Genomic DNA, 24,527 nt, shown 5'->3' with positions numbered 1-24,527 from the left:
CAATTATTATCTCATTGGATCCTCTCCACAACTCAGGGAAGTCAGCGTAATTTTTAATCCCCATTTTACAAATGAGGAAACTGAGACAAATAGTGATTAAATATCTTGTCTATGGTCTCACAGCTAGTAAGTATCTTAGGCTGAATTTGAACTCAGATCTTCTTGACTCCAGGCCCCACACTCTATCCATTGAGCAACCATTAGTCACCCAGGTTTGTCCATCAATATCCAAATGCATCCAGACCTTTGCCTGACAAAGAAGGCAATACAGTTCATATTTCAAGGGCAAAATGGACGGAGGGAAAAGCATCACATCTACATGCTGTTTGATCATATGCTCAAGTGCACATATGCTCCCCTGGAGCACCCCACATGACTGAAAAAAAGGCCAAAGACTAGAAGAGAGTGTCAGTCCTCAGGAAAGTTCTGTCAGCTGCCCTTTTGTCCCCCAAAGCTAAGCTAGCATGTACGCAGTACTCCAAGGTTTACAAATCACTTCACAAACGTGATTTCATTTTATCCTCACCACAGTTTTGCCGTATGTGCCTCACAATGATCCCTGAGATAAATAATATTTTCATAACAAATTGGGGATACTGAAAAGAGCACCCTGGTAAAGAGATCTTCCCCTGAGCACTGAGGCCATCTAGTCCAACTCCATTTTATAGATGAGGGGCCTGAGACTTGGGGAGGTTACCAAGGTCACATAGAGAGTATCAGAAGTGGGATTTGAACCTGAAGCCTCTCTAGAGACCGTATTCTTTCCATTTAGGGGCATAGATTGAAAGCTGAAAGGGACCTCAGAAGGCTCTCTATTCTACCTCTATCATATTACAGGAAAAATCAAGATCCAGAGAGATTGTGCCATGCTCATAGTCACGTAGGACATTAAGTGAACATTATTTAAACCCAGGACCTGTGACTCAAAATGAGCTCTCTTTCCACTGTTATATTCAGCTCATTCTTAAGAATTATGATATGGTAATTATTTTATTATATGGTAAAAGCTAAATATAATAAGTATAATTATAGGGACTCAACACAAGCTCCTGTAAACCATTTTTGTTGCATTAGAACAGCATAATTGACTAATTTTTTCTGAGTTGCTTGTCTTCTCTTTATAATTATTTTCAGTAATTTTTTATAAACCACTTATATTCTCAAAAGTGCATATTCACAAATGATTATTTACTTTATTCTTTATTATTTTATGCTTTTATGGTAGTGGACTTCTATATTGTATTTTTCCAGTTATCCTAGCATTATGAATCACTTATATGACTTTATAATTCCCCTAGGTCAAAATAACCATTAACGATGCAATTTTATTGCTTTGCTAATAGCTGTATTGATTTACTCTGCCATCTGCCAATGTCAAAGCAATACTACCTGCCATTTCCACCTTTTTATGAAGAATGGGCCTTAGTGGTCACTATCATGTCTATTTTGATTGCTTATGAAATTTGTCTAATATTTTTTATCTGTGATGTTTATGCCTTGGTGGGTTCTTTTATTTTAAGCTGTGAGTTTACTATTGAATTATAGCAAAATTTACTGGTTATGAGAAACATTCTTTTTCAGTCAAGGTTAATCTATGCGACTTTTTTTCCTCAATCCTTCCAGTTTTTTCTCTCTCCTCCAATTCCTATTTATATTTGTAGATATAGTTAAATAATGAGAATGGAAAAATGGATTAAGATATTAAGAGTGGGATAATATTCTGATTTCAAGCAACTATCTCCTAAAGTGAGTCATTCTAACAGCTGCTTGCAAATACTGTCCCCAATTTCTCCCAGAAAGGTCATTTTTGAATTTAAAATTTCTACACTTAAAAATGGAATCATATGTGACTGAAGTGAAAGGAAATTGGAGGAAAAATGAGTTTTTAAAAATGTTTTAATACATGAGGGTAAAATTATATTTTTCATGGACGACAAAAGGCATCACTAGCAATGTTTAATGAACCATAATGTTAGAATAATAACCCTCGTGCCAGTTTCTTTCACAATCTTTAAGGTCCAGGTTCATTTGGGGAAATTTTTCTTATCCTCTTGACTAGCCAGGAAGCTCAAGATTCTGTACCACAGCCCCCTCATTTAGGACCCTAGAAAAGTTATCCCAATATTCCAAGTTTAAGATTTAACGTGGATCAGCAACTTCTTGGAACCAAAAAATCCACTAACATGTTAATTTTTTTAAAACCAACTAGAGGAACACAATTCAAAGCAAAACACATTTAATTAAACAGCATACTCACACTGGGTATGCTCTCCTACAATTTGCCAAACCAGAAGTGATGGGGGCAAATCATATCTCTGACACTGCGGATAGCTACTCTGTGCTGTGAGTCTTATCATGTCTTTACAGGGCTTTGGTCTTCCCTGCTATACTTCTCAGGGCGGTAGCTATCTCCACTAGAGGTCTCTTCCTTGACAGTGTTTGCAGAGCTCCTTTGTGCAGACCTGGAAGTCGGTAAACTCTCCAGAGTTGCAGCCTCTTTAAAGTTACCTGCTGCGTAGGGCTAGGGCTAAAAATTGCTAAGAGCTTCCATTCCTGGGGAAGAGGCAAGTGCTCTTTTTAGCCGTAACAAACAAAAAATAGAGAGAGATATTCCAGGCTAACATTGTCTGCCCTTTCCATAGACCTTCTAGTTTTCTCATTTCAAGTCCCTGGTCCCACCAAGCTACTCAGAATTTGGGGTTGGAAAATTCCTTCTAATTTCTGTCAGATTCTTGATTTATCTCCCATTTGAGCCTGAGTTCTCCCATTTTTGAAGATTTTACACCCCAAAACACAATACAGGAGTAGTTTGGGTCTGGGAGATGAGGAATCCTTCAACTCTAATAAAGCTTCTGGTTCATAGGTAAAAAATTAACCTGACTAGGTGAAGCTGACAGCTTTATCAATTGCTACCTTTGCTTTTTAATACTGCCTTAATGATGTATACCTTTTAGAAATAAAATTGGTAGTCCTAGTCTTTTTGCATGTACAAAAGTGCTGGTCATTATATATTCCTAAACTCACCAATGTCATGAAACTAGCTCCTTGCTTCAGGCATGTAATTCACGATATTTTGTATAATATTTATTTATAGGATAAAATGACCCTCAAACACTTACTAGCTGTGTGATTATGGGCAAATCACTGTTTGCCTCAGTTTCCTCATCTGTAAAATGAGCTGGAAAAGGAAATTGCAAACCGTTCTAATCTTTGCCAAGAAAATTTCAAGTGGGGTCACAAAGAGTTGGACATACCTGAAATGACTGAACAACAACAACAAAGAGGATAAAATATTATCATATGGATGGAAACGAGAAATCAATTATTAAATAATTAGTTCCAAAGATGTATGTAAGCCTGAGGGCTTGCCTTTGGAAAGTCCCCCATAGATCTAGTCTTATCTCGTTGAAGGCTCCCAGCCTGTTGCGACTAAGTGATATCTGTTTTTTTCCATCTTTTTTCCTCTATTCTCTTGCCCCTCACCTATCTAATGCTTTTCATGGTCCTGTAGTATACTAGTTTCTCATATGAAATAAAGATAGGGGACAGATATACCATCTTTTGGTGTTATCTTTCCTAGAACAGAAGAGGTTTAAAACAAATAAAGCAACCTTCAGAGACTGGCAAAAATTAGTCTAAAAGGGGAAAATGGCTAGCTCCTTATATAAGAATATTGATATTTCTATATCACGTGTAAGAGGTATTATACTTGTTTACTTAGATCCAGAGGGTGGACTAGTGATCATGGGTTAGGAATTGACAAGAGGCAAATTTAAATGTAACATAAGGAAAACATTTTCTAATAATTAGAATTATCCCAGAGTAGAATCTTCTGCCTCAGGAAATATCAGCTTCCCTCCTACTGAAGGTCTTCAAACAAAGGCTGAATATTACTTTTTTGGATATAGTGTAGAAGGGACTCATATTAGATGTTAATTGTACTAAGTGGCTTCCAACTCTGAAATTCAGTGATTCTATTAAGTCTAAGAGTCACAATAAACTCTTTTCTCCCCCTCCTCCCCCATAACTTTCTCCTAAGAAGTTGCCTAGTCCTCCCATTTTGACCTCTTCAACATCTCTTACATCCACTGTTTTTCTCCATTCCCATTGCAACCACCCTAGTTCAAGATTTCATCAGACAGGAAAACTTAGTAGATGGGGAACTGGACCTGGGGTCAGGGTTCAAATCCTGACATTGGGCAAATAACTTCTATGCCTCAGTTTCTCTATCTGTTTAATGAGGGGGCAGGCAGAACTCTATGGTCTCTAAGATTTTTTTTTTGAAGCAAACTACATTTATTTTAAGCTATATGCCAACATACTCCTTCTATATCAAAAGAATGATCCTGATGAAATCTGATTTAGCAAACATTTAAGTATCTTACTGTTTAGAAGGCACTCTATTGGCACTGGAGATACAAAGATGAATTAGTTTTTATTCTCAAGTAGTTTACAATCTAATCATCTAAATTAAAAATTTACTACTTAACAAAAAAACCCATAAAAGATACATGTAATAAATTTTATAGAATTGTTTACATCTGACAGTTCTTTTCTGCAAAAGAAAATAGCAAACAACTGAAGACTAAATTCAATCAATTTTCCTCCTCTTAATTTTCTTAGATTTGTTTTCTTGATTATCAGTTAACTTTTCTGCAGGTCTTTTCTTTAACCCCTTCATTTTCCGGGTTTGCAATTTATTCAGATCTTGTTTCTGCATGTGAATTCTTCCATAAATTGTACCAAAAGTATCATGGGAGAGATTTTTCTTCTTCTTTGGCTTCAGGACTTTAGGCAATTTCATAGATAACTTATAAAGATCATCTGATGCCAAATATGTTCTACTCATGATCAGATCCAGCGATGGTCCCATTTCTTCCAACTTAATTTGTAGTGTTCTGCAACCTGATTTCTTCAACAATAATCAGTAAGAAGATTTTTCAATCTTCTATAATCTTAACTTACATCAAAAGCATCACCAGAAAATATTAACAATAGTTTTTTTTTTCCCCTCAGGGCACTTGCTGTTCTTAAAATCTTTAATTGAGACAAACTTCTCAATACCCAGCTCAACCATATCTAGGACATGATGATCCTATACATACAACTTACTGTAAAAATGGACTTGAATCCAGGACTTCAATCCCCAGAAATCCTTGCTCCACTTCCCCAAAATGCTTTGTAATCTCACTGAATTCTCACATGCGCAGAGAGCAAATCTTTATTTAAAGGTTCTCCGCCCATGGCAGGGGTTTCTTTTTTCCTGTTTCTGCTTGCAAGCAAATGTGGCTCTTTTCATAATGTAGGTGAGGTTGTCTAGGCCCTGGGCCTAGACACGTACTTTCTTATTCTGTATTTTCTTTAATCCTTAATCTTTAATAAACCTCATAAAAATAATATTCCTTGCAGAGAGAAACTAATTTCCAACTGCTTCAGTTTCCCAAAATTTTAATCTTTACATTACTATGAGATTGTTTGGTCATTTCTTATTATGAGACCCAAACATGAATAAGGAGCAGTCTGACTTCTTTGAAAAAAATTCCAGTGATGTCTGATCCTCAAAAGGTTTTGTAATATTTTTTTTATATAAAACACTAAGGTTTCTACAAAGCATACACATCCCTAAGTACTTGAGTAACTATTGCATTTGCATTTCCCCCTTTAATAAGCATAGCATTTTTAACATTTTCATTGAGTTTAGGCTCTCTCTTCTCAAGGAATCTCTTCACCCGTTTTGTTTTGGGCTTTTCTATTCAGTGCAAGTCGGCCATCATTTCAGCAACCAGGACACCAAGACACATATGCACTGCAACATTAAGGATGAAACTCTCTAAGATCTTTTTAGGCTGTAAAATATGATCCTCTTCTCACTTGTGTTTTTATAGTAGTTAATTGATTTTCTGTCTCTAGCATATCACCTCTCTAATTCACCTTCTACTTCATTGTCATTGTATCTTTCTAATACTCTGATAATACCATGTCACTTCTCTGCTTTACAAAAGGAAAAATGATGTAGTAAAATGAAAATTGAACTTGGAGTCAAGTGAGAAATCTCAGTCTGAATCCTGTCTTAGACTTAAAAAACTATGTGGCCATGGGCAAAGCACCCGTTCTACACCTATCAAGGAAAATTAATATTGAATTATATTATTTATTAGTAACATTTTTATATGAAATTATTTTCCTTAGGCTTCTAAGTTCAGGCTAGAACAACCTGCTTCCAAGCTAAAGTACTTTCCCAGGCCCCAAAGCAGTCAACTGGGCTGGAACCTTGGGACTTTTGTTAAGACTTTGATAGGATTAAAGTCATTTGAAGGTAGGGTGGGTCAGCCATGTTGAACTTTGACTCATTTGAAAGCAAAGTGGGGCAGCTACATCTCTATTTCCCCGACTGGTGAAATGGTACAGGGGCCTTATATAAGCAAAGATTGACCGCCTCTATGATGTAGGGAAGGAGGAGTTGGGGTCTCTCTCCTCTCTCAGAATCAACCAATAGGGACTGCCAAAGGAAGTCCAAGGGACACGCTGTCAGGCCAACCAGAAGAGGATACAGTGCCTATAAAAGTGAAAGTCAAGTCTGAGCATCTTTTCACTTAGGGGCAGGCAAAAGATCCATTCTCTGTTAGCAGACACATTCATTTCTTAATAAACATTTTTATTTTAAAGGAAATGGCCTCATCTTCTTTATTGTTTGTTTAAAAACAAACTGTTTAAAAACTGGGTGTTAACAATGCTATCTTCCAGTGTTATTGTTAGACCGAAATACATTTGCATAAAGGGTTTTCTAAACCTGGAAACACCATATAAGTGCTATTCATTTTTATTGTTCTAAACCCTTTATAATGACTCCTCATTACTAATAAGAGTATAAACCCCTAACTCCAACATGTAGGGACTATTATTATGGCTTTGACCAACCTCTGTCCAACCTTTGTTTTCCTCTTTGTTGTTTTATGGGAGAGAAGGACAGTCAGGGAGAATGCACTTAAGAAGAAGGTGGAGGGAGGAAATAATCCAGGACCCTCGAATCAGAGGGTGTGTGGAGGGAAGTAAAGTATACGATGCCTGGAAAGGTAAGGAGAGTGACCATGATGGTCAACCTATGGGAAGTGAGCTGGAGGGGGCTGCTCCCTCCTCTCTTCCCCATGCCTGAGGACATGCCCAGCAGCCCAGAGGGAGCCCTTCCTCCCTCCCCTGTCTGCTCACTTGGGGTGTGAGGGCACAGTTTGGGTACTACGTCTAAAAGGGTCGCCATCACTGGGCTAGGATGCAAAGTGCTTTATATGCTGAACATGATCTTATGTTTGTTCTGGGAAGTAATATGAAGCCATTGAAATTGAGTAGGGGTCTGACAGTTAGACCTGTGCTTTAGGAAGATCACTGTGGCCTCCTGCATGGAGGATGGATGGGGTGGGGGGAAAGAATTGAGAGCTGAGTAAGTAAAGGGAAAGGGATGCATAAAAGATATGTTATAAAGGAAGGAATGTCGAGTAGAATTCATTTTAATTAGTTTTGGAATAAGAGGACTTAGGTTCAAATCCCACCTATGACACTCCCTGTGTGTCATAGATATATTATGTCTCTCTATATATATTATATGTAATAATAGATATATTAACCTCCCTCAGACTGTTTCATTACTTATAATGTGTAGGATTTGAACTAGACAGTTCCCAAGGTTCCTTCTAGCTCTAGGTCTGTGATCACAGATGAGGAAACTCCTTACCCAATGCAAGGCAGCATTTTCTCTGCAATTAAAATCTTAGAGAGAACTGAGTATATTGTACTCTCAACCCTCTAATATAGTATATGTTATGTGTATCTTATATAAGTACATTCAACTGTGTTTTCCTCTTCCGTTAATACCACATAGTTTTTTTACGTTAAAAATGGAAGATTTTTGTCTCTTGGATTGAAAACTTGTTATATCTGGCAAGATGAGTATCATTACCAGCATTTATAATGTTAGTAGTTTTGTGTCATCGAGTAACTTAATGTTCGTTGTGAGCACCTAGCATTTTACTGACAATATTATTTAGCTGCCTTTTTGTATGGATACTGCATCTTAATTCTTTAAAAACATATGTTTGTCATTAGCAACCTAACAAAAGAATTATTTATTGCAGACATCAAATTTAAAATAAACCCAAGGAAGATGACCATGACATAGAACAATTAGTAAGATCATTGTTTTTAATTTTATAGTAACATTTTATTTTTTGTCAAAAATAAAGAAATTGTCATTATATAGAATAAGTAATACCTTGACATGCTACAGGAACTCCTTGCCTTCCTAAAATTTCTAGCCAAGTTTCAGAGACTTTAATCTATTTACTAGATTAAATGAAAGAAACCAACTCCTTCCCCTTCCATAAAGCACTATAGCACATTTAGGATTACTGAAGGGTAGCTACATTGAACTACTATATAACAGAATTGGGATTGGTGGGGATGAGACTCCTGGGATTGGAGCAAAGGTCTAGCAGCAATGACTAAAAGAACCATATATAAATTACAGGTGTTTCTGTCATTATAAGACACTATTAGTGGTAATGTATATATGAGAAAGAAAGTAAGATTTCCAATTTTACAATTTTAAAAATTAACCTTTTTGAGATGAAAGAGCTTGTTTTTGTATTAATAAGAATAACTCATATTTATATAGCATTTTACAGTTTATAAATTACTTTCATTGTAACAGCCTTAAGAGATGAGTAGTATAAGTATTATTTTCAATTTATAGGTGAAAAACTGAGACTCTAAGAGGCAATATGACTTTTCCATGGCTTCATAGTTACCTATAAGGCAAGATTCAAACACAGATTCTTGAACACAAGTACAGAACTATTTTCTCCCATCTGATGCTTATTTTCTTCCTTTTTATATCAATCAAAGTCTTCATTTTTATTTTTATTCTCCACATGAGGGCAGAATTATATAGCATGTTTGTAGAGTGATGTTCAACTTTTGAAGTAATTTAATATATTTATACATGTGATATATATGTATATAATAGATGTATTATATTAATATAATTAATGTACATAATAGATGTAATATATTAATATAATGATAATATAAATATATATTATATAAACAGAGATAATATATATTCTTTTCATTGCCACAACTATCCCATGAGGTAGTCAAGGAAATATTTTTTCCCTATTTTATCATTAAAAAAAGGATTGAAGAGGTCAGTGACTTATCCAAGGTCATCAGTTATAAACTGAAGAACTGAGACTGAAAGAGCCAACTTCTGACCTAGTCTAGTACTTGTTCCACTACATTATTCTTCCTTTATGAATAGGAGTAAGGAGTTTGATTTCTTAAAATCTTTTCACAGATCATACCTGATGGGGAAGGGTAAAGGAGATAGATTTTGGAGGGAGGGTCAATAAAGGATGAAAAAAAAAACCATGGATTTTAAAGGGGGAAGTAAACTCCATGGGAATAGCAATCCCATTTTATCTGAACTTTATCTCCCCCAATTCCTGGTATAATGACTTGAAAAATAGATTCTTAATAAATATTTGTTGAAATAAAAGGAAATTTATAATGACAAAACTTTTTTGATTTTTGTATAGTTTTCTATTTGTCTTATATAAGGTTTGTGAAGGGTAGAAAATTTGAAATGAATATGTAGAAGCAACTGAGAATGGGATATGATTATTTTTAGATTTTTGAAAATGAATCACTTATTTCTTCAGGGTTTCTGGCTTTTCCATCATATTTATTTGACTTATATAGTTCCTGTCATATAGTAAACCTTTAAGAACACATTTTCATGAGGCAGTTTTCAGAAGAAACCCTGTCAATAACTGTATGAAAAAATGTTCCACTAATGATTGGAGAAATGCAAATTAATATTCCCCTAAGATTCTACTTCACAGTCTCAGTTAGCAAAGTTGGATAACAAGGAAAATGACAAATGCTGGAGGGGCTATTAGAAAACAGGTACTTTAATACATTGTTGACTTAGCTGTGTTCAGCAATTCAGGAAAGCAATTTGGAACTATGCCTCAAAAGTTATTAAACTTTTGCCCAGAAATGCCACTACTGGGTCTATGCTCCAAAGAGATCAAATAAAGAGGAAAAGAGGACCAATATGTAAAAATACATATATATATATATATATATATATATATATCAGCTCTTTTTTTTAATGTCAAAGAACTGGAAACTAAAACAGTGCCCTTCAGATATGGAATGACTGAATAAATTATGGGGTATGGATGTGATGGAATATTATTATATTAAAAGAAAAGATGAAGGGAATAGTTTCAGAAAAACCTGGAAAGACTTATATGAACTGAAGTAAAGTGAGGAAAACCAGGTGAATAATTTATAAATTTATAAAATTTATATAAAATTTATAAAATAACAACAATGTTCTGAAGATTTAAGACTCTGAATGATGTAATGGCCAGCTATAATTCCTAGGGACTCATGATGAAATATGCTAGCTATCTCCAGGACAGAGAGGTGATAGACTCAGTAAAGCTTGAGATGTACATTTTTTGGACAGGGACAACTGGGGATATTACTGTTGAAAATAACAATAATTGAAAAATAAATAAGATGTTAATAAAATAAATGCTTTTTCATATATTCATTCTCTAATTTAATATCAACTTGATATATTCTGGGGTGATTACTGCAGATAATCACTTCATATTGTATAATTTTATTGATGGGATTGGCCTAGTCAAAACACAATTCTGGATTAACTAACCACGGAAAGACAAAAAGACAAATATGACCCCTTAATGTCTCTACCTTTGACTTAAAGATTCTCAACCTGAGACTTAGGCTTTAATCAACCTTGCATTCCAATCAAATAAATTCAATAGAATCTTCCTTAAACTATTTTAATTTGCTTCATGATGCATTGTCTTGGCTAATTGCATTTTTAAGAACAGTTTGTGCTGGATCATACATTGAGCTTTTTTGGTAGAGCTTGAGTATTTTGCCACTTTTTACAGAACTTCATTACATGTTGGATTAAAATTCTAACATCAATTCCTGATGTTTCTTTTTTGTGGATTTGTGTACTGTTGTATCCTGGCAAATTATAGAATCTCCTGAATGTAAGGTTTACTCCCTGGTTTAAAAGATGATGACCTAAAACTGGGACAGAGAGGAGAACAAGAATCATTATTTGCCTCAGAAAAATCAATAGAGTCCTGCTTCTTTTTTTTTTAAGGAAAGAAAAGAATAACTATCTTCATGTCAACCATATTTAATGAATTTAGATATTAATTATTCTCAGCAAGAGCTACCATGGCTTTTGATTCATGGAGGTACAGTAGGATTTTAATCCCTTACTTATATTTACTCCAGACACCTCTAAAGTAGTTTAGAGAAAAGGTAGATGGTTATTTGCATTTATTACTTGGAGAGTCTTCTAAAACCACCACACCTCAACAAAATACAAAAGTGTGACAATGCAGCAGAATCCAAATACCTTAGAATAATGCACCTCATCTTTTTGTCTAGAGCAACAACTCCTACCTCAGTCCAGAGGCTCACAAGATGTAGAACTGGAAGGTGACTTGGAGATCATTAAGGACAAGCTCTTCATTTATTGAAACAGACCCAGAGTAGTTAAGCAGTTTGCTCAATAAGAAGTAGAATCAAGATTTGAACTCATGATCAAGGATTTTGGAGCACTTTGAAAAACTAAATGACCAGTTTCAGTTTTTTAGAGGTAGCTAGGTAAGTTAATAAATAGAGTTGTAGACCTGGAGATGAGAGGTCATGGGTTCAAATTTGACCTGAGACATTTCCTAACTGTTTGACCCTAGGCAAATCATTTAACTCCAGTTGCTTTTTTTTTTTTAAGATCTCAATTTATTGTGCAGGAAATAGACTTTGTTAACTATGATTGGCACATGAGTAAAACTGAGAAACAAAGAGGTTAAATGTCTTACTGAAGGTCATGGAGAAAGCTAGAGGTACTGTTTAAAATAGAAACCAAGACTACTGACTTGCAGTCCTGGGATCTAACCACTTGACCGCACTCCCACCCAAGGATCCTTAAAAATTTTAGTGAGTTATTCTTCTTTGTAATTAGATGTAGTGATTAGAGTGTCTTTTACATTACACTGCATTTTCTTTTAAGGCAGGGTTGCAAGCCACATAGGACACTGTCCCTTGCAAAGCTAAACAAGAGATTTTCAATCTTGCAATGCAATCTCTTGATATTTGTTTGTAGGTTTCACACATCAAAAAAAGAAACAATGAAATCTATAATTTGTCAAATTATAATCTTTTCATTCTCCAAATTCTGTGTCTATGAGAATTTGTAAATCTTTTGAAGAACATGCAATATTTAGCTTAGAAAATCTGGGCTTTCATATTTGGTTACAATTATACATCAGGGCCTTTCCTCCCATAATAATAAGTTTCTCAAAATTGTGGGTTTTTCCTATTGGAGGACAAATTAATGGGAATGTTAAGATATAATTCATCCAGTTATTAAGTCTTTTGGATCTTCAAAATTAGAAACCATTCCTATTCTCCACCCTCCACAAAAGAGATAAAGAAGGAAAGTGTCTTATATTGTGGCATATTAAAAAGCCATCTCTTGATTTAAGGGATTAAAAAATAAACAGTCTATGCTGACAAGGTAGTAAATCATCTTAATAAAACACAGCCTTTTAAATCATTTATCTTTTTTAAAAGTTTTGTTACAGCAGATACCTATTGTGTGATTTTTACTTTTTTATACATATTATGTTCCTTTTCAGTAGAATGTTAGTTTTAACTTAAAGTAAAAATTGAAAGTACTGAAAATGGACTTCTCAAAGGAATTTTAATCTTATATGTTATTTTAACAATAGCAAAACCACAATACATTTTGCAACTCTAGAGTTCAGTTTTGTAAGGTGATTGATATGAGAGAACTAATTTTGTCTTATGACTATTCATTTTGGGAAAATAACATCTTGATATTCACCAAATTATATGCCAGTCTTATGTTTGGGATTTATACATATATTCTGAATGCTGTCATCTAATTATTTGGAAATTTCATTCTAAAACCATGAATTTAGTTAAATGGTAACTTTGCTTTCTTTTTTCAGCATATTTATTTTGAGTGAGTCTTAGAATTTTTCAGTGAGTCTACTGGGCAAAGTTCCCTTTTTAGGCATATTGTTATAACAGAAGACCTTATGAGAGCCATTTTTAATTGATTTCCTTATTGAGGTAGGATTTTGTGAAAAGGGACCTGCTCCACCTTGAAACTTTCCTTTCTCTGTTGAGTATGCCAACATTGTTGACTGTACTTTTTTAAATAAACAGATTTTTTTCTTTTTAAAAAATTTTTCTTATAGGGGATGGCTTGCTAGATAGAGAAAGAGGGAGAATATATTCAAAATAAAAAATAAAGATATCAATGCAAATAAAATAAAAATTTTTATAGTAAATATATCAAAATAAAATTTTTAAGGGAATGCTAATGAGTAGATTCTCCTGGGTACCTTCTTGGGTATTTTCCCTCTTTAAATACTGGAAGATCTGGTTGAACTATGCCTGGACACAGTATCATTGCTTTACTGCTGTGGGCTGCTCTCCCTTTTGAAGCTAGCTATAATTCCCAAATGGTAATTAACTATCTTGTTAGGAACAGTCTCTTTTTTCTCTTGGGCTAGATCGGATAGGACATGTATTTCCCAGGATGACCTAGAGAATGTCGGGCATTGGGCTTTTTAGAGTCTTCCTCAATGGACTTCCAATCTGATAATGAATTCAAGTGTCTTCCAGGGAGAAAATATCAAGACTTTGGTGGCTTGCTTTGTAACGGCTACATTCTCCTCTAGCTTCACTTTCTGCCTTCTTGCATTGTGGAGATGCCCCAACATGACCCTCTTTCCTCATAGTTATGCAGGTTCATAACCTGTGAGACATCCTAACTCTTCTAACTACTTCACTGCCCCTATCAATCAGTTACCCGATGCAATTTATTCTATAACATCTCATATCCATCTACCTCCTTAATTCCCATGACCACTGCCTCTATTAAGGTCTTTATCAATTGCATCTTGGACTATTATAATCATATCCTATTTTGTCTATTTCAAAATGAATAAAATGTTTTCAGTAGGAAAGTGTGGTCCCTATTAGCAAATACTGCAGCGAGGTCCAGATGAATGAGTGCTAGAACAGGCCATCAGACCTATCACATCCCAGACACTGGGAGCACAGAGACAAAAGTGGGACACCTCTAATTGTTAATACTTTCCCTTTCTTTAAATTACCTTGCATTTATTTGTCTTAACACTATAGCTGTGGAAACTAACAGTCTCCTCCCAAACACCAGCTATGGAATATAAGCTTTTGAGGATGATTATTATTTAATTTTTGTCATTGCATCTTTGTCACCCAGCACAATGTCTTTCATATAGGATTTGGAACAGGACTTGTTATTTCATACATATTAGGAGCTGCAGGAAGGGAATTCTTTTTACTAGTGTTGGCCAGCATCTTTTTTGCTATCTTAAAGAATTGCTCAGCTCTAAAGCATAGAGACGTTGGCTTACCCAGGGTTACACCACAGAATGTGTCAGAGGCAAGACTTGGACCCATGTCCTCCTGGTTCTGAGGCAGGCTTTTGGCCCACTGTGACCTATTAATCTTTTATAGAATATTGTAAGTAGAGGATTCTAAAATAATCTTGAGGTCACTGATTTAAAATATCATAGGTCGAGTCGAAATGACTTTTAATAGTTTTTATTTACAAAAGGGTGGAAAGAACGAAAGTAGAGAAATAAAAAAGAGGATAGATATCTAGCCTATCACACTAAATATTGTTCTGGTGCTAGGCTCAACCCGGCAGGGCTTGTTAACCCTCAATCAGAGGACCCAGAGTTCCACCCAAATGGCCTCCTTCAAGAAGGGAGGGTCTCTCTAAAACTAATCTCTCTCCAGACACCAGGAAAGGAAGGCCAGATAATCATTCACCCAAGAGGCAGTCCAAGTCCCAAGTTACCTCCAAGAGGTAGGTCATCAGTCAAGGATGACTATCAAAGATGACGACTTCTAGCCAAAAAAGTTCAGGACTTTTATAGTCCTTTCCTGTCCCTTCCCCTCTTCACAGAGGCCAATCACAGCTTCCAAATTGCCTAGCACTGCCCAGGGGTACAGTGCCTGTTGGATCCACTTCTCATCCTCTGAAGGTGTAAACTCTTATCGTAGGCTTCTGAAGGTGTCAACTTTTTATCAGGTTTCTGATTGATTGGGTTAAAAGGGTGGAGTTCTCCAAGTAAGTGACTTGTGAATTCTCTTACTTCTCCAAGTAAGTGACTTGTGAATTCTATTACTTGATGGCTTACAAAGTATTAAGTAGGGGTATTTTCAGTTTTGGTTGATTGATTTTAAAGTAGCTGATGCTAGACAAAGCAAGGCTGATTCACACTTCACAATATGTGCTCAATAAGCTCAATTGAATGAAAAAAAAAAGTAGATTCAAAACTCACAATAAGATCAGACTAGAAACAGTAATGCCAGAAAGTATTGTGATTTAAGGGGAAAAAAGCAGATACTTCTTGGTTCTGATTGTCTAATATACAATAGCTGTAGAAATATTGAAGACCCGCCATTATGGGAAGCTAGTCATTAGTGGAGTGCTATAGCAAGAATATACATTGAAGATGCTTAAGAGTGGTCCATGGATAGGCTCTGGGTTAGTTTGGCTCAGAGGGTAACCTGACTCATTGAGTAGCCTGCTCTTTTCTAAGATAAAAAGAACATCAGTTATCTGTTGATTCCTCAAACTCTATGTAATGAATTAACATTATGGGAATGTGCAAGCTGGATTTGGGGATATCGTCTACTCTTGGTAGGTACTTTTTTCAATTCTAAGATTGAGAAACAAAATAAATTTGTTCTAATCTTCCAACACCTGAAGAAGATAGAGCTCATCAATCTTTTAATGTCCCTGTTGCTTGGTCCAAGTCTTGTATAGTTAAAGAGAAAGAACCATTCTTGGGTAGCAGCTACCAATATATGACAGTACTATGAAATGGCAAAATATTCTAATATCCTATCCTCTTGTATATATCTGAGTTTTTCAACTCCTGACACATTGTGATTAGATTTGAACTGCTCCAGATGGTAGTACAGGAAATGATAAAAATTTATCATAATTTCTTGATACATTCTTTGGTTAATCATGAATTAGCTATTTGTTTTACATGTATATATACTTAGTTGTTCTATCTTGAACAAAACTGATGAAATGTATAGAACAATGGCCAACCTTTGTGGTTTTATTTTAAAATATTTTGTAATGGCTTCCAATCATTTACTTCTCAGTATTACTTGTTTTAAAGTTGCTGGAAAAGCTGCAAATAATTGAAGCTCTATTATTGGTTTGGAGCCTTGTGAAATTTCATTTTAAAATGTGACTTTTTCCTTAACACAAAGTTAATGATCAAACTTAATATAAGGTATAAAAACTATAATCCTCACTTTATACATACATTATGGTTGGATCTCCACATACACAGAAATAATCTTCTCACTGTCTTCAGCCATGAAGTCATTCAGACCTAAATTTAAAGAACATTGTCTATTGTCTGAAATAAAATGTAGAAATACTGGAAAATGTCTCAAGAAGAGCAATCAAAAAGAAAGTAAGGAGGAACAGGTTTAAAGAGAATTTTTGTGAAAGTGACCCAGGAATAATTTCTGTGCAAATGGTTAGGGTACTTAAACAAGAAAAAAATAGGTTTAAATCATTCCAAGTTAAGCTAAACCATCTGATTGGGCTCTGCCTCCTACTAAAGTCTATATAAATTTAGGTAATTCTTTTAATCTCTATGAGCTTGTTTCCTTATCTGTAAAATGATAATAGATAAGATAACTTCTAATGCTCTTTTTAAAGCTTTATGACTTATGATCCTGTGATTATCATTGGAATAAGTTATCAAAAGAACTTGTGTGGCCTTTATTCTAGAAAGTTCTAACATAAAAGTTATCTCCCATATATACACTGGCCTTGCTAGAGACAGAAGAAGAAACCACATGACTTTTATGAGTCTCTTCACATTCTATGCTTCTATAATGGTAATGTCTAGCAGATATTACATGACTAATCTAAAATTAGCTCATTTTTGTTTTTGTCATGAGTGATATGATGATAGCTTTTTTCAAGTGAGAACTTAAGGACTGATTCAATGTCATGAATCATTGGCAAAGAACTTAATGGGAAATAGATATATTTAATCATAAAATCTTTGATGGTAAAAAGAGTATCTTAGTTATCTTTTCAATTGACAGGCTTTGTACATAGCAGACAATAAAGATTATTTATTACTACTATTGCTTTGTGCAGCCTTCCCTAGGGGGAAAGAAAAGATAGTTTGAGTTTCCTATATGGCTAAACTTATACCTTTTAAAATATTAGAATTAAGAGAACAATAAAAATTATATAACTATTTTTCCATGAGCAGACCATCTGCTGTAATGGAAAGAGTTCCAAATTAAGCAAACTTTGTTACATTTAAAAACTCACTTTAACATAAGTATGTATACAATATACCATAGGGATCTAAAAAAACTTTTTTCCAGCTAGGCCAGAAACCCATCTACTTAAAAGAGGTTTATCATCATCCTTTTCTTTTGGGACTAAGAAATGTAATTTTGACTCGAAGTAAAATTTAAGCTAAAAAGAGTTTGTTTCCCCTACCTTAGAAGCTGTGATTGCAAAGAGATTCTTCATCTGTGAAAATGGGTATAACTCCACCCTATTTATTCTTTAGATTTTTAGTCACCAGGAATGCATACACCCCAATTTAAGGATTAAGTGTGGATGGGGGAAGGTCTATCTATGACCCAGGTGTGCTAGCAATTAACAAATCAGAAACAACTGACTGCCCCCTGGGCCGTCCAAAGCCAACTTTAAGACCCCATTGGTACAGGTAAAGGTAGAAGGAAGGCTTTGAGGTGACCACATCCTGTGAGGGGGGTCTTTGCCTTGGAACCTGGCCTTGAAGAACCTTCGGTTGAGATCTCTGACTGCTTCCCTTTGGACTGATACGTGGTGAGTTAAAAGGTTGACTCCCTTTTCTTGGCTTTTCTGGAGGCACCAGCCTCTGGAGAGGCCCCTCATCTTGGAGGAGGCCTTGTGGCTAGAAGCCATGATAAATTAATCCTCTGGACCCCCCTCCCCAGCACTGGGGCCTCTGAATTCCTACCTTCTCTCTCTCTCTCTCTCTCTCTCTCTCTCTCTCTCTCTCTCTCTCTCTCCCTCTCTTTTTCTTTTTTTCCTTTTCCTTACTTTCTTCTCTCTGTTTGTAAATAAACTACCATAAAAGCCATTTTGACTTGAGTAATTTATTGGGAATTTTAGTAATTGAATTCCTGGAGACCAAACTCTTAAATATTCAGTCCAACTAGAATTTTTTTACTGCTTATACATATAAAACATATTCTGCTTTGACATTTAATAAGAAAAATAGTTTTCTTAATCTTAAATATAATCTTAAAAATAACTTAAAAATAACTCACTTTGTTGGAGGATAGGGAGGGGAAGAAAGTATGCGTTACTTATTTAAAAGAGATACTATTCTAAATTTTTTTTTGGTTATAAATTGTCTATTTTCTGAGTAAAATTATTTCTCATTTTAAATATTAAAAACTGATTAGATGGGGGCAGCTGGGTAGCTCAGTGGATTGAGAGCCAGGCCTAGTGATGGGAGGTCCTGGGTTCAAATATGACCTCAGACACTTCCCAGCTGTGTGACCTTGGGCAAGTCACTTGACCCCCAATGCCTAGCCTTTACCACTCTTCTGCTTTGGAGCCAATTCACAGTATTGACTCCAAGATGGAAGGTAAGGGTTTAGAAAAAAAAAAACTGATTAGAGACTTTTTAAATTTATCTAATAATAATAATAATAGATTTGGGAGCCTAATAAAATTTTAATATGTAAATATTTTATGATAAATATTATAGATTTATGGCCAAGTGAGAAAATATTGATTAGTATGAAATTATTTCTTTATTATAAGGAAGTTATCAGGATTATATGGTACAAAATGCTGAATTATTTGGGATGACATTTAATTGTATCAATTAATGTATAGTTACTGGCAATATTTTGCCCAATCAGTTTTTAATGATAATTTATATTAAACTTTATTAATATTTTAGTCACTTAATAGATTATAGTTGATTTTCTTTATAAGTTGTATTAGGTAGTTGTGTATTAAATGTAATCCATATGTAAAAATATGCATACATATGTATACAGAGAAATGCTTCAGGTATATGCATATTAAATGTAAAATATATGTAGAACATATATGTATATGTTACATTTGATACCCATATTACTAAGTTAACTTTATGTGAATTTTTAAATATACAATGGCAACTGCAGAAAGATTATACATGAATAAAATATATCACATTTATATCAATATATCAAAAATATATCAACACATTCTATATAAAATGCATCTTATATTTAATATGCATATATTTAAGGTAACCTATAGGGGAAAATCAAGTATATTCTATAAATTGAATAAAATATTAGTAACTTTTACTATATATAACATATACATGAAACATATAATATATCATATACCTATATTTATATATATGATATTTCTCTATCATAAATGTTACAGTTAAAATCCAAATTACAACTAATGTTGATTCTAAATACTACATCTGCTGTCATTGACTTTTGTTTGACACACTTGTTAAGCCCAATCCATTCTGCTTCCAGAACTTGGTACACTATTTCTGTGTCAGTGGTTTGTGTTAAGACTAGATTAAGAAAAAAAACCCAAAACATTCTTACTCCAACATTGCAGGGAGCTTCTGGTCCTTACTCTGACCATTTCATTTTGTGATGAAATTCTCTATTGCACATTCTTCTATGTCTCATGCTCAGTGGCTCCTTATTCTATGGGAACAGATCTTTTCCTGGTAGCATTTCAGTACTCAGCTGTCCAGTTCTGCACATTATTATTATATGAGAGCTCATTTAGTCAAACCTTTACATTTCATAGATGGGAAAATGGAAGCTCAGAAATCAAAAGACTTAGAAACGTCACAGTTGTGGAGTCAGGACTAGATTCTCAGCTCTTACTACAGTACTTTCTCATGTTTACCCAAGATGTCAACCAATCAAGCAATAAACAAACATTTATTAATCCTCTACTATGAGCCAGACATAGAGGAGACAGGTAGGTGGCACAGTGGATAGAGCAATGAGCCTCGAGTCTGGCCTCAAACACTTCCTCGCTATGTCACTGTTGGCAAGTCACGGAACCCTCTTTGCCTTGGTTCCTCATCTGTAAAATGAGTTGGAGGAGATGGCAAACCACTCTAGTGTCTTTGCCCAGAAACCCCCAAATGGGGTCATAGATGGTGAGACACAACTGAACAACAACCACAAGTGCCAGACAGCGCACTAAGCATTAAGGATATAAAGACAGGATTCTTTTAAGTCGTATGACTTAGAATTGGGTCCAAAGGCTTTTAGAATTTATCTATTTTCACTCAGTAGTCTGAGAGTCAGATTGAAGGGACCCAATCTACCATTAATAGCTCTATTTTATGCATTTATTTTTTTTTGGGGGGGGGAAATGGTTCAGAAATGTAATTTCACAAATACAGAGAATTCCTGTGTTCTCTACCAATGAAGATGGACACCTTCTCTGCAATGTAGAGTCTTAGAGAGTTGCCTGGGCCACTGAGAGGGGAAGTGACTTGTCATATTACCAATATTTGGTAGAGATGGAACTTGAACCCAGGTCTTCCTAAGCCCTCCATCCACTATGCCATCCGACTTTTCTCTAAACAACATTATTCCACAAACTAGATGGATAATTTATCTTATAACAGGGTCATTGTTGGGCGCTTCCTGATATTCCCTGTGTAAGAAAGGAATAGGGGTGATGATCAGGCTCTGTGTGTATGAGAGAATAAAAGAGGAGAGAAAATAGAAGGGGGGCTTAGGATGGGATAAAAAAGCCAACTGAATTCCATCAGAATAACAGCACGAACACATAATGTGTCAAAAGACACAAGGAGGAGGACTGAATTCTTTTCAGCCTTCGATGCACATTACTTCTTTCCCTAGAGTGATGTGTGCATAAAGATAGAGATGTGCAACTTCATTGTGTTCTCTGTGATGATTATTGCTTCAGGATTAGCATCCGGAGCAAGATACACAAAGCAGAAGCCTTTAATCACTTGGAGAAATGGCAAGAATGATACACAATGTTCCCATGTTATTGCATGACAAATGCAAGACTCAAGCAAAGATCAATGTTAACAGATACCCCAAGGCACCTTGTTATGGGAAGAGAAAGTCAGGATGAGAATAACAGACATACTTCCCAGCGTGCATAGTATAATTCATGGGAGCGCGGATAGCCAGCCAGAAAGCTGATGGTTCAGATGAGGTAATGCATAGAAAAGACCCTTTTAAAGTATAAAGTGACAGGGTAGCTAGGTGGCTCAATGGAGAGAGTACCAGGCTTTGAGTCAAGAAGACTCAACTTTCTGAATTCAAATCTGGACTTAGACACTTACCAGCTGTGTGACCCTGGACAAGTCTACTTAACCCTGTTTGCCTCAGTTTCCTCATCTATAAAATGAGCTGGAGAAGGCAGTGACAAGCCACTCTAATATCTCTGCCAATAAAACCCCAAATGGGGTCATGAAAGGTACACGAGTGAAAAATAACAACACAACTTGTACACACATACATATATATGTATGTATTTTTTTTAAAATCCTTACTTTCTGTCTTACTGTGTTTTGGTTCCAAGGCAGAAGAGTGGTAAGGGCTGGGCAATGGGGGTTAAGTGACTTGTCCAGGGTCACACAGCTGGGAAGTGTCTGAGGCCAGATTTGAACCTAGTACCTCCTGTCTATAGGCCTGGCTCTCAATTCACTGAGCCACCCAGCTGCCCCCCCCCCCCCCCCCACATAAGTATATATAAACAAAATACAGCCTAAATTTGGGAGTTAGGCACTATCAGCCAATGAGGAATCAGAAAGGCCTCATGAAGGAGGTGATGCTTGAGCTGAGCTTTGAAGGAAACTAGAGATTCTTCGAAGCTAAAGAGGGAGTTTATTCCAGATAAAGAGGACAGGCTGTGCAAAGGCTCAGCGATGGAAGACAGAAGTAAGGAACAACAAGAAAACTAAATTAGCTGGGCCCAAAAATGCATAGAAAGAGGTGATGTACAGTAAGCCTAGGTAGGTAACCTGGAACCAGGTTATGGAGAAACTTGAAAACCAAACCGAGAATCCCCCATTTGATCCTAGAGGAAGCAGAGAGCCACATGAGGTTCTTGAGGAGGGGCATGAATGGCATGGTCAGATATATTAGAAAAATTTAGAAATATCACTTTGGCACCTATGTGGAAGATCAGTTGAAGAAGGGAAAGATTGGAGTCAGGGAGACAAATTAAGCAGATATTACAATAGCCTGTGTAAGAGATAATGAAGATCCGAAATAAATAGCTGTAAAGGTGTTAGTGGACAGAAGTGGATAGAAGTAGGAGATATTGTGTCAGAAAAATCTACAAGACTTGGAAACCTACCTGGGTATGGGAGGCGACCAAGAGTAGAGAACTGAGGGTGACTCCAGTCTTGAGAACTTGAGTGACTAGAAGGATGGTGGTACTCTCCCCAGGAATAGGTTATTAGGAAACACTTCATTCCACAGAACAAGGGTAGAATTTCATAGTACACAAGTAGAGAACATTTCCAATTTTTGTAGTGTTATACTTTTTTTATCATTAACTTAACTTGCATCATCACCCACTTCTTAGAGCTGTTGTGAAGAATGTGCTTTTCAGACTTCGAATTTGTACATAAATGTGAATTCTTATTTAGATATACCTAAAATGAAATAAGCAAAAAATTCCTCAAAGAGCCACAAGATGGTGCTGTCAAGTGGAGTTTAGATCATATTTAATCATACCAATATGCTTGTTTCCAGGAACCTCTTTATTAAACAAGAATCTAGAAAAGCTATTCTGTACTAGAATTGGCAGTACATGACCACATAAAATCATAGACTTTCCCTCGTAGTTTAGTGATGATTTTAAAAGACAATAGAATTTGGGTAGAGATGGGCAGTGCCTTCTCATATATTGCCTATGACATGTTTACTTCACTAACTCCTTGGTGAGCCCAGCTTTTGTTTCCAACATTTTGCAAAGGAACTGAGCTGAGACTTCAGTTCTCTTGACCTAATGCTGCTCTCATACAATTGGCAAGGATAAGAACTATAAAGTAAAAAATTATTTTTAAAAATAGTGTTTTTATTATAAATATTAATGAAAACCACAATATACATATATGAGGGAAGAAAGAATGATTCCTATATGTGAATATGTGTTAGGAAAATGTTAATAATCCACATAGAATTTATATGCATATTTATATTCAAACTATTGGTTCAAGCATTTCTTTATTTTTCTTAAGAACAAATTGCTAAATAGCATTATTTGAAGTTTGCTATAAGATTAGAAGATCAAGTACTTCTGTACAGTAATTACTAACATATTGATTACTTAAAAAGGAACTCATTATTCTCAAGAGCATTTGGTCATGGGATTGCCTGAAGGATACTTTTATTCTGCAAGATTTTTCTAGCCTTTTCTGCTATTCATATTTTCATTAATCAGTAAGAAGAGCTAATTGGTTTTGCTATTCAAGGTAACCTTTTATTGCCTTTAAAAACATACATTTTAATGGAATGAAAATATTTTAACTTTAGAGATTCTTTTTCCAAATTGTGAGGAAACTATAAGATTAAATACTTGCACATATTTCAGGACAGCAAAGTTATTAGAAGCAACCAAAGGACATAAAATGGAAATTGAGTTTAGATTTAAAGAAGTAAAACAGGTATTTCACACTGGTCATATTTATATTCAGCAGTAAAAACACAGAGGAATCAAAAGCACTTTTACAGGCAGACCTATAACTGCAAATGTCACCAACTGAAGGAAGAGAATTCCATCTGGAAGAGCCGAAGTGTAATACAGAATATAAAAACTCCCAGCTCACACTGGGTGAAGAAAAATGGAAATAAAAAAGATCTGACTGGCAAGGGGATGGAGGGAAGCAAGAAAAAAAATAGTATTTCACAAAACACAATAGATAAACCAAGAAATCTCCCTAGAGGAACAGCACCATATAACTGGTAGGTAGGATATACTACTCTCCAAAATACAGTACTAAGAATGCTGATATAGTAAATGACAACAACTGAGAGGGATATAGGAATGCGATATAATCACACTGCCTGGTTAAAGACACTATTCCTGAAACTCTCTTCATTCTTAACTTTAATTGTTTTTTCCATATAATTATCTAATTTCCAATCCTGCTTTTCAATGGAATTGACAAATCTGGTCTCTGTACCAGTTTTTCTCAGGTAATATTTTTAGGCTGAACAATCAGTAATGTATCTCTAATTTAATATGTTCTACAGAAATATATCCATTTGGTTTAAAGTCACTTATTTCTTTGGAAGGT

The 24,527-nt window shown here is 35.3% G+C and overlaps 1 protein-coding gene and 1 pseudogene across 2 annotated transcripts in view; one reads left to right on the top strand and one right to left on the bottom strand.

Moving 5' to 3' along the window:
• The window catches only part of FTCDNL1 (formiminotransferase cyclodeaminase N-terminal like), a 130,991-nt gene that overhangs the window by 43,519 nt on the left and 62,945 nt on the right, over positions 1-24,527 (top strand). The window lies entirely within an intron of this gene.
• LOC130453743 (ribosome production factor 2 homolog) lies at positions 4,497-5,752 on the bottom strand (annotated as a pseudogene).

This window comes from Monodelphis domestica, chromosome 4 (genome assembly GCF_027887165.1).
Source record: "Monodelphis domestica isolate mMonDom1 chromosome 4, mMonDom1.pri, whole genome shotgun sequence".
Taxonomy (NCBI): domain Eukaryota; kingdom Metazoa; phylum Chordata; class Mammalia; order Didelphimorphia; family Didelphidae; genus Monodelphis; species Monodelphis domestica.
Note: the sequence above shows the minus strand (reverse complement) of the source record. Positions and strands in the feature narration are given on the sequence as shown.